This window comes from Cupressus sempervirens, chromosome 9 (genome assembly GCF_028749045.1).
Source record: "Cupressus sempervirens isolate cs-2001-9-10 chromosome 9, ASM2874904v1, whole genome shotgun sequence".
Taxonomy (NCBI): Eukaryota; Viridiplantae; Streptophyta; class Pinopsida; order Cupressales; family Cupressaceae; genus Cupressus; species Cupressus sempervirens.
Genome location: NC_143126.1, coordinates 210,068,933 through 210,081,129, shown reverse-complemented (window position 1 = coordinate 210,081,129; position 12,197 = coordinate 210,068,933). Strand labels below are relative to the sequence as shown.

At 35.4% G+C, this 12,197-nt stretch overlaps 1 long non-coding RNA gene across 1 annotated transcript; it reads left to right on the top strand.

Moving 5' to 3' along the window:
* Nucleotides 1-6,738: 6,738 nt before the first annotated feature.
* On the top strand, nucleotides 6,739-10,202 carry LOC149538236 (uncharacterized). The gene is made up of 3 exons (XR_016356016.1): nucleotides 6,739-6,805; nucleotides 6,920-7,194; nucleotides 9,988-10,202. It is a non-coding gene; the product is annotated as an uncharacterized LOC149538236 (long non-coding RNA).
* The last annotated feature ends 1,995 nt before the right edge of the window (nucleotides 10,203-12,197 follow it).

The following is a 12,197-nucleotide window of genomic DNA, read 5'->3' as shown; positions in this document are numbered from 1 at the left end:
CATCACTGAATTGCCCTATTGAAATTAAATTCCTACTTGGTCTTGGAACATGTCTTACCTCGTGTAGTAGCCAATGATTCTCATTCTGCAACTTAATCTTAACTTTTTCCTTTCCAACAATCTGAAAAGGTTCATTATCCTCCAAATAAACAAGCCCAAAATCCCCTTGGGCATAATCAATAAAATAACCTCTATGAGGTGTAGCATGAAATGAAGCACTAGAATCTAAAACTCATGAATCATCAACACTTTTTAAAGAAAGAAGCAAAGCATCCTCTTCAGATTTTTTACTTACCACATTTGCCTCCTTGTTCCCTTCTGGTTTATCTCCTTCATTTTTCTTTCAAGTCCAATAATCTTTATTCTTATGCCCTGTGGAAATGGATTTCCACAGTACCAACAGTCGTTTGGTCCTCTCTATTGAGACCTCTTTCCCTTTGACTTTCCTCTTGATTTCCCATTATTTCCATAATTATGTCCTCTCTCAATCATTCCGCCTCTGCTTTGTGTGTTCAAAACACTTCTTAATGTAGATCCACCTAAGGTTTTCTTATTAGTTTTCTCACTCAAAATAACTCCGATCACATCATCATATTTTAGAGTATTAGATTCAGAAAGGGAATTAATCACAATCATTACCAAACCATTCCAACTTTCAAGCAAAAAACACAAAATCAAGAGAGCTTTAATTTCTTCAAAATTAATATGCACAGAAGATAACTAACTAGTAATAGTATTAAACTTGTTTAAATGACCACAATAGATCCACCTTCTGCCATTTTCATATTAAATAAATGCTTCACGAGAAATAACTTGTTTGAAGCAAAGGATTTTTCATACAATATCACTAGGGTTTGCATCAACTCTTTCGTGGTCTTTGCTTTTGTAATGTTAAATGTCACTGATGTTGTCAAGCATAGTCTAATCCTTCCAAGTGCCTTTTTGTCTAAAATCTTCCAGTCCTCATCTGTCATAGCTCCTTATTTTTTTTTTTTTCCTTCCAACGATTTCCATAAATCCTTATGATAAAGATAGTCATCCATTTGCATTTTCCATAACTAAAAGTTCTACCCATTAAACTTATCCATTTTCAACTTACCTTCATTTGTCATTGCTCCCACTCAACTGTGAGACTTTCCTGCAAAGGATAACTAAAAAATTAACCTTGCTATAATACCACTTATTATGATTAACCTTAGACATAAATAACAATTACATGCTCATATAATCAATGTTAGAAAATAATAGATCACACAAAAGAGAACACAAGACACCAAGATTTAGCTTGGTTCACCCAAACCCCTAAGATGTATCCACCAAACAACAAGTCTAATATTATTACGATCCAATGATTACAACATGATCACAATCTGTAATCCGTTACAGCTCAATACTGCCACTAGAAGCAATTTCACATCACACCTTATGGAAAAATCCCTAACCCTAAGCCCTTTTATACAATTATTTTTGTTTTTTTAGGGTTATAGTTAATTACAATATGTCGGCCCAAAATTACCGATAAAATATTCGTGATAAAATAGGGCCCAAAGAATTATGAAGTATGTACAGTACTTCTCTTATCAGTAACTATAATATAACAATAATATTGCCTATATATGCAAGCCTATAATGTACATTTTAATAATGTCCAATAATATAATGCAAATATCCATTTTTAATAATATCATCTTGCATCTTAATGTAATTGTCTTTCCAATATCTAGTGGAAGTTATCATGGTCTTTCATTTGATTCTAAGGGTGTTGTAGAGTCACCTAATACTCTAACAATTGTTATACTTAGCATGTTAGCTTAATTTATGATGTTACTATTTAGATCATGTGTGTGTGACATCAAATTATGCTATTTGGTAGTATCTAGTGTGGATCTAGTTGTTTACTATCCATATGTTGGTGTTGGCTTGGGTCTTTCCTTTATTTCCTTCAAAATTTGGGAAGAAACTATATATAATTGCATGTTCCTAAACTAGCATATATGTTAATCGATGTTTACAAATAAAGATTAGAACATGCAACTCATCAAAATGATACTTTTTATCTCAAAGTTTTATATTCATGGATCAACATATGCACATGCCAACTAACACTTGCACAGATCAACACCTCTACCTATTTGGTGTCTGCTCCTCGTTTAGCCTTCTTCTTTGGCTTGAATACTAATCGATTTTCTTATTCCTTTGAGATGGATGTATGATGGTTTATTGTTGGTTTCTTCATGGTTAGAAGTTAATTAAATTGTGTGTTTAACCACTTTATGAGCATTTCCCTTTGGATTAAAATGATTCTCTATTTAGATGGATTGTGAGAATGGATTGGTTTCCTCTATGATATAGTCGTGGATTATTACTATCTTAGCCTCTTGTGATTCATTGCATGTTGTATGAATTCTTGTAGGGAAATACTATGAATATGTGTACTCCATTCTCTCTATGTTACTGAGTTTTTATGGAACCCTTGGAAGTACTTTATAATCTTTCTCTTGTGCATGATCTTTTGGTGATCATGATTTACTTCCTTGAATTTTTGTATCTTTTATTATGCATATGATTAATGGATGCACGGTTGATGTTCATTATGTTATTCCATGTTCCCAAAAAAATGGTTTTGTGCACACTTTACCCTATTTTTTGAGGGTTCCTTAGTGAGGCATTACACCAACCCGCTATGAACATCAAAGTAATGGATAAGGCATTGGAATCTAAGATATCTACCTTGCTATTACGTTTTAATGCCTTCTCGACTGAATTTGTTGACAAAAAAAAAGCCCATTGGATTTCTTACTATACAGAATTTTAAAGTATATTTTATTAACTTTAATATTTTTGTATTATTTATTAATCAAACTGGTACATGATTAAGTGAGCTTTTCCAAAAAAATTATGGCCTTTTTATTTTTACTTTTTTGGGGAAATGAATCATATGACATCAATCTACATAGAATCAAATAAAAATACAAAAAAAATAAGTTCACATCAATTCACAGTGGTTTATACACCAAAGGTTTTCAAAATAGACTTTATAGTCAATAAATAATAACAAAAATTAAGTATTCAATAAAAAAAAGAATAATCATGCTCATCAATATTTGGTGTCTTAATTATCTTACCCTAAAATGATTTGTAAAACCTCTCTTTAACTTAGGTCAAGATATGATGGTGGTACACATGCATTTTGAAAAATTAGATTGTAGGCATAACTACTAAAAAATAATTTCTAGAATTTGGTATTGAAATAAATTATTTATTTAAAGAATAGACTTTGAGAACTACATTTCCTAATACTATAGTTTTTAAAAATTCAGTACTTGAGTTCCTCAAATTTTGATATCAATTGATAGAAATTTTGAAAAAAAAAAAAAACTTCCACTTTTTACCCAAAAGTGGGACTGAACTTCTTGTAGCCACCCACATACTAAAGGAGTGTTCTAATACAAATGATTATGGTTACCATGAAGGTCTATACATAATATAGAGTTTGTAGATCTTATTTTTATTTAAGGTTAGTTTCTCATTATTTGAGTTGGTTCTTAGTTATTTGGATTAGGAGAAATATTATTGATGATTGGTGTCGAACATATTAGGTTAAAATTCCTATGGGTTGACCTTGCAAAAATTGTAAGTTGTTTTTAATCTTTTTAAAGCTATATTTAGATAGTAGATCTATCCAACTATTCTCGCTGTGGTTTTTACATTAAGGGTGTCCATACATATATGGTGTTATTATGTGTTGATGTATGATTGTACATAGTTTCTTTATTGATAACATGAGATATGGTAATGGTAATGTTGCAATGGTTTTGAATTTGAATTTGATATATAATGGTTCAGCCCCACCCCTCATTATATTTGTATTATTAACAATTAATATCAAAGCTAAGTTCCTTAGTGAATTGTATTTACTTGAGACAGATCTGAAATGACACATATAAGTGTTCAAAAAGTCATTTTTTCAAACAAATAAGTACTATTTGATAGATCTAATTAAGTATCAAAACATAATAATGCCTTTAAAGTTTGATGTTTAGTAGACATTTGTAGAAGGATATGAGATTCCATAAGATCCTCTAAGAGATCAGATAAGAAGCGGGGCATATAAGACTAGCACAAAAGATATGAATGCGATTTTATGTAGTTTATGTAACTTTTGATTCGTTAAGGTAATTCACAATAAGATTGTAAAAATGATTTTAGACAAGCCTCATAATATCTATGATAGTGATGATAAAATTAAGGAAGAAAAGTTTTATCTCTCTACCAAAAGTTATATTCAAGTCTAAAGATGGATACAGAAGAAAATATTAGCATATCCCTAACAAAGTTGATGAAGTTGCCAATACTATTAGATGATTTGGTAAAGAAATGAAAGAATTAATGATTATAAACGTGGTACTCATATACCTAAACCATATAAGTTTCATTCAAAATTATTTGTAATATAAGAACCAAATATCTATCTAGCTTGAAAATCGATGATTTATATGGGATGTCAATTTCATATGAAGTTATGTTACTTGTGAATGATAAACTTTCAAGAAATGAAGCACCATGTAGACCATTAAAGGAGTATGAGTATTCAGATTACAAAGGTGATTCAGACATGTAAGAAGTTAATTTTGAGAAAAAATTGAAAGGGAATCTAGCAAGTATAAAGGTAAATTAACCTTTTAATTTTTATAAAAGTGGTTACATCACTTCATATTGTTCCTTAAAGATATGTGGTAATAAGATGTCACATCATAAGAAGAGTAATGGGTTGTATACGAAGGAAGATAACTACCTTCAAAAGGGTATGTGCAGGATAATGGTGTGTCAAAAAGTGGCAATGTGAAAAAAATAGAGTTTTAAAATGTCTAAAAGCATTTCAAAACCCGCTCTGACTTTTTTCCACCCATCTTGATACCAAGGCAAAAAGGTTGGCCCAAACCTTATTGGGTATCTAATCTGTTCTCAAGTACCCAATATTATATCGGGTATCCAATATGAGATTGAATAATCGAAACTTACGACTAGCAATTTTTAAAAAAATGAGAGCAAATTAGGTATTTTCATGCTCAATGTTTCGTTTTGCCTCTATTTCGGGTATCAGATTCAGGAATGGGTATATGATATAGGTAACTATTTTCTTGTATTTCTTTATGATTTTGAATGAATTTTATTTAAAATTAGGTATTTTTAAATAGAAATTATTGAAAATAAAGTTTTTTAAAATAAAAATTGTTGAAAATTAGGTTTTTAAAAATAGAAATGTTATTTTACAATTTAATAGGTATGGCTGACCTGAATGATGACATTGAGCCACGAAACAATGTTCCTTGAAACCCTCCACCAAATAGTCTAGTACCACTTCAAAATTGTCCACCAAGCGACCCCCTACCTCCTCAAAACCCTCCTTGAATTGAAGATTTGATACAAGAAATTCTCACCGAACTGAGGGGTTTGCAAACCACATATAACACTATGCTTGCATTGGCTCCCATGTCATCCACGTTAAACATCATAGTAGATAATATTAAATACTTATTGATGAACAAAATGTTTCTCTTCACTGGCGTGAGAAAATGCATGCCATGTTTGATGATGGGTTGGACTATGATGAGGTTGTAGCTCTAAACATAAATAAAGATGATATAGTTAGCCTTTTTGCGGACCCAAAAACTGGGGAAATAGTAGACCACAAAAATCCCAAATTATTAATTAAATGGTGCACAAATGAGGCTATGCATGTGAACTTTTGGGATCATTGGTGGATGGTTTTTGACAATCCTCCATATAGCAATCTAGAGGTGTCATTCTATTTAATTAGAAAACTATATGCCAAATTTGTGTTGGGCCTCAAGGTGAACTACTAGAGTATGAGGCCCAACATGGGTGTAGGAGGAGGAGCTCCTTAGGATAGACCCTTTGCCTAGCGGAAGAAAGTTGACACTTTTGTCCCACTATTGTTGTCGCCCCTCCTCATCCAATGCAACATCTTGATATCATTACAGAGGCTAGCTCTTAGACTATTAGATCCATCTATAGATTGAGTAGCCTATTGATATCTTGGGCTAGGTCAGTGTTTCCTCCCCATGTTGATGATGTTGGCATGAGTTCATCATCGACAAGATCATCACATGTTTTTGTGCCCCATACTTGCATAACATGCAAGAATATTTTTTTGGGTCCCATAGGTGATCTTTCTGAGTATCAATTTATATTTGAGGAGGATGATACACCAGACACACCTATAGAGACTACACACTCTGGCATTAGAGAGGAGGGGCATGCAAAGGCATGGGATCCTTCTATGTCGGTACGTGTATACATTTTTTTGTTACGACATATGTGATATAAAGTTAATCTTTATAATAGAGTAATTTTAACCCATATTTATTTATACATGTATGTGATCTTCATTTATGTTTAGTTGATGACTAAGGAGGAGCTCAAATAGGTTGATGATGTCACGCTCTCAGCAATTTCATTTGTCCTTGAGACATATACAATACATTATGTTGTGTTCTCATTGTTTTTCTATTTGATATTGAAACATATATGATTTCTAATCTTTCTTTTCTCTTGCAGGTATCTCCTGTCAGTGGGGGGTAGAGTGTAGGGGGTGAGGCACAACCCATTAACAAGGGAAAGGTAATTAGGTGCTTTAAAAGTGATTAAATGTCGATGCATTCTTGTAAAATGTTTGTGCTAATTAAATTTAATTACATTTGTTATTGTATATAGGGTGTGGCTACTGGTGATGAGTCTAGGAAGATTCGGCATCACAAACCCTCTGGCATTTCCATTCGCAGTGAGAGCCCTATCATATGTATAAGCATCATTTAGTTGTTATTTTCCTTATTTTCATAAACAAATTCAAAACTGATTTCCATGATATTAACATCTAGGCTTTTGTATCTCAAAGGAAACAACTAGTGCATAGGAGGTTGGACGTCAAAGTTTTGTATCTTTGCTCACGCAGCCATCATATCCAAAGGAGGAGTCGATAGAGGTAAGTTTTAGTTTGAATTATTGATTATATGTTATAAATTTAGTATGCTATGAATTATAAGGTTATATTTTAAGTTGTAGATCCATCTAACAAACATACTTGACCATATACAAGCCACAACCAACCAAGTTCCAGAAATCTTGACATATGAGAGGACTCTTGACCACTGCAGGAGGTCGACGAAAGAGGTATTTATGATAAAAGTTCAATACTATAAATCTTCATTAAAAAAGGGATCATTATGCATTTTATTAATTCAATATTAGATACATAGAATCATATAAATTTAGTAGTCTAACTTTTTTTTTAATTGCATATCAAGAAACCAAAAAGGAACATAGTAACAGGCTTAGAAAGCAATACGAGACGATCACCACTAAAAAACAATCAGCCATTAAGGCTATCACAAATTTTTTTTAAAGTACAGTATAACGAACCAAGAGAGCATACAGTTATACAAAAAACATTAACAACTAATAAACTCCAGCAACTGAATTATCTTCATCCTCACTAGATTATGGGGTAGTAAACCTCACAGGAGAGGGCATAGAATCAAAGATACACCCTTCAATCTAAGGGGACCACTCGCCCTGCCTCTGAATCTTCTAAACCAGCTGAGAGAGGGGAATATTGAAGTCATCCTCCTGCTGATTACCTCCTTTCCCAGACATCATAGTAAATCCATAGTGTAGGTCCTTTTTTGAGAGCACCCCTTGTCCATCTTCAATAAACCTTTGGAATTGTTCCTCTTTGAGCTTGAAGATAGCAGTAACCTACACATACATTTCCATCCGAATGACTCTCCTAAGAGACTCAGTAAGAATTCTATCTACTCCCTAAAAAATGTTATTATTCCTTGATTTTCAAAAATATCAAAGAATAGAAGAAGAGAAAACAAACCAAAACACATTTAACTTCTTGTTGTTATAATAGATTTTACCAAATATGACATTTTCAATAGAAAAGTTACTCCCCAAAACAAAACCAAACATGTATTAGATATTAAGGGCAAAAGGGCAGTTAAGACATGAACGAAAAATTCTGACTGGGCACAAATAGAACATCTATTGGGCTCTCCACCAAGTTTAGCAAAAGGGAGTCTATGTAACAAAAGCCTCTATAAAAAAACAAGTGATTTTGGGTTCCACATGTCTGGACCATAGGTCATGAGAATTTTTTTCTAGACTTTAAGAGGAAGGGTAAGATTCCAACAAGCATTGAGATGGTCAAGAATAGCAGTATCAGATGTAAGCATGGAATAGATTAGCTTGGATTTAACCATGTGCAGAGGAGAGGAGTCGGGCTAGTTAAGCTTAAATGAGCACGAGTTTTTAGAACAAGTTTTTCTAACCCCAGAAATTTTCAGTGCCTTAGAAATCATAGAGAAAGTCTTCTTTTGAGAATCTTTCAAGGAGTACTTGGTTTTCAATTCTTCCCAATCCATGAGCTTCTCATCAACAAGGATGTCATTCAACTCTCTAACACTAGCACTTGCCCATTTCTTGGCAGAGCATCCCTGTAGCAAAGCTAAGGGTTTGTTATTGGTTTTCAAGTTTCACTAAATAGAATAGCTACCACACTAGATATTGCCTTGTTTAGTTCTTTGGATGTCTCCCAAAAAGGGTCTCACATACTTCCAGCTTTTCCAATTTTCCTTAAAGACATTAGATCCCCCTACTCCAATTTTACAATCTAGAGCTAGAAAGTCTAGTACATTCCATTCATTCTAGAGCTTTGCCCCACATGGATGTCCTCTGCTTAGGTTATGCCTCATTAAGATTTTCCAAGGTTCTTCACCCATTGAAGATTTAGCTAGCCATTTAGCTACTAAAGCAATACCTTGGAGTCTCGGATCCTTCAGGCCAAGACCCCCAAATGCTTTTCCTTTTGTACACCACTCCCATTTGACCACATGAGTTTTGAGAGTTCCTTTACCATCAGACCAGATAAAGTCCCAGATAATTTTTTGAATAGAGGCAATCTCATTAACATTAAACAACCAAGTTGAGGAGAAGTATGGAGTATAAGAGAAGAGGATCTTCTAGCACACTCGGATCCTTCCAGCCAAAGACATGTACATGTTATTCCACTTGAGAAGTTTCCCGTTGATCTTCTCTTTCAGCCAAACCCACATGTCATTAATATTGGGATTGATGGAAAAAGGGATGCCCAAGTATCACACAATAAACTAGGACCACCCCAGCTAATACCATACTTATCACACCACAATGAGGGGTTGGAATCCCAACCAAGAAGAATTGAATTGGCCACTGAGATCTTACTACCTGATGCTATGAAAAAAAGAGATCAAGTTTCCTCATTAGACACTTCATATTCTCCTCATCCAGCCTAAACAGAATGGTAATGCCATTTGCAAATTGAGTATTCAAGACCTCCTACCCATTTGGCAACACAAGACCTCTAACTTTTGAGGATAGAACATCATCCCAGAGAAGGTAGTGTAGGGCCTTAGCTGCTAATACAAAGAGTGCAAGAGAAAGGGGGCATCCTTGCCTAATGGATCTTGAGAGCTCAAAGCATTGTGATCTTCCCCCATTCACCTCTACAACTGCATTGGCATCCCTAAGCAAATTTTTAACCATCTGAGAATAAGCATCTGGAAAACCCAAGGCTTTTAACATCATGAAAATAAAGCCCCATTCAATCCTATCATTAGCCTTCTCATAGTCTATCGAAAGCATCCCAATCTCATGTCATGAACATTTTTCCCAATCCATGGTTTCCCAAGTAAGAAGGTTTCCCAAAATGTATCTCCCCTTAACAAATCTTATATGCATGGGATTGATGATCTTAGGAAGAATAGGAGAAATCCTGGAAGCCAACACCTTAGCTATAATTTTGTAAGAAACATTCAATAAAGTAATTGGCCTCTAATTCTTTATCGGGGTTTTATCACCTCCTTTGTACAGCAATTTGACAAGGCAATCTAACTTTGTGTTTTCCTTTTTTTGTTTATGTAGGAGGCATCCAATCCACCTAGTTCAGTGAAGAGGTTGCATTTTGATCATCCACCAACATCATAGAATAGTATAGTTGTCAAAGAATGTGTCATAAGACATTTTGAGATGGCATATGCCACATTGTATATAGAAACATTGATATTATACACATTTTGATGGCATGATTAGCCATATTTTGTATATGGATCTATGTATTTTGATATATATTTGCTTAATTTGTCTATGGATACATGAGCTTTGATATGTGTGTGTGTGTGTGTGTGTGTGTGTGTGTAATTTTTCTATGGATACATGTATTTTGATATATATTTTTGTCATTTATATGCAGAAGGATATACATATTAATTTAGTATAGTATTATTCAACTTATCATGGATCATGTGTATTGTTCATGTTTATGGAATATCATTCATTTTGATCATGTTTGTTATATTCTATTAAAATGCAATAATTTGTGAAGAACATTTTAACAACCTTTATTATCAAATTTTGATGCAATGTTTAATTTGAAATAATCTTGGCAATCCCTTAAGATGTCTTTAATTAGCCAAATCCATGGTCAATTTGGTCTTAGGAGCCCATCTTTGGTCTTACAAGACGTTTCAGTATGTATTGGTCGCAAATGTTGTTGGGGCTTTGTGGTCAATATAGGGGTGTTACTAGTTTATTGTAGACCTCAACATGACTGTCATGTAGCATTCGACATTTCATCGATAGCCCCCACGAGCTCCAACTCTTACGACCCTTAGAAGATCAACCTCCAAACACACTTTTAGCACCTTGGAGACTCTTTGTACGGGGTGGCTGTGAACATTGGAGGACCTCCAAGACCGGAATAAGAGTGTCACTAGGGTAATCAATGTAATGGTTTGAATGGGGTCATAGGCTATCCTACAACCCCATTCGACCCATTACATCACGACATGTGTCCCTAGGGGTCCTAGGACCCCTAGGGACATAGGGTAATCGATGCAATGGGTCGAATGGGGTCGTAGGCTAGCCTATGACCCCATTCGACATAGGGTAATTGATGCAATGAGTTGATGGGGTCGTAGGGTATTCTACGATCCCATTCGATCCATTCCATCATGACATGTGTCCCTAGGGGTCTAAGGACCCCTAGGGACATAGGGTAATAGATACAATGGGTCGAATGGGGTCATAGGCAAGCACCCCTAGGGACATAGGATAATTGATGTAATGGGTTGAATGGGGTCGTAGGCTACACAAGATCCAAGTTACAACCCTCAGAAGATTGACCTCCAAATGCACTTAGAGCACCTTGGAGACTCTTCAGTATTGGGTGGCCACAAACATTAGAGGATCTCCGAGGCTAGAACAAGGGTGTCACTAGGGTAATCAATGTAATGGGTCGAATGGGGTCATAGGCCTGACCCATTACATCACGACATGTGTCCCTAACGGTCCTAGGACCCCTACAGATATAGGAAAATCGATGCAATGGGTTGAATGGGGTCGTAGGCTAGCCTACGACCCCATTCGACATAGGGTAATCGATGTAATGAGTCGATGGGGTCATAGGGTAGCCTATGACCCCATTCAACCCATTTCATCGCGACATAGGGTAATTAATACAATGGGTCGAATGGGGTTGTAGGCTAGGACCCCTAGGGACATAGGGTAATTGATGCAATGGGTCGAATGGGGTCGTAGGCTAGCCTACAACCCCATTCAACCCATTGCATTATGACAAGTGTCCCTAGGGCTCCTATGACCCCTAGGGACATAGGGTAATTGATGTAATGGGTCGAATGGGGTCCTAGGCTAGCCTACGACCCCATTCGACCCATTCCATCATCACATGTGTCCCTAAGAGTCTAAGGACCCCTAAGCCTACGACCCCATTCGACCCATTGCATCATGAAAAGTGTCCTTAGGGCTCCTATGACCCCTAGGGACATAGGGGAATCGATGTAATGGGTCGAATGGGGTCATAGGCTAGCCTACGACCCCATTCGACCCATTCCATCATCACATGTGTCCCTAGGGGTCTAAGGACCCCTAAAGACACAGGGTAATCGATGCAATGGGTAGCCTATGATCCCATTTGACCCATTCCATCACAAGATGTGTCCGTAGGGGGTCTTAAGACTCTTAGGGCATGTTTGGTTGTTGGAATAGGAATAGAAAAGTTGGAATACATTTTCTATTTTCTGTTTGGTTCATCACTTGGAATAGGGAATAGGAAT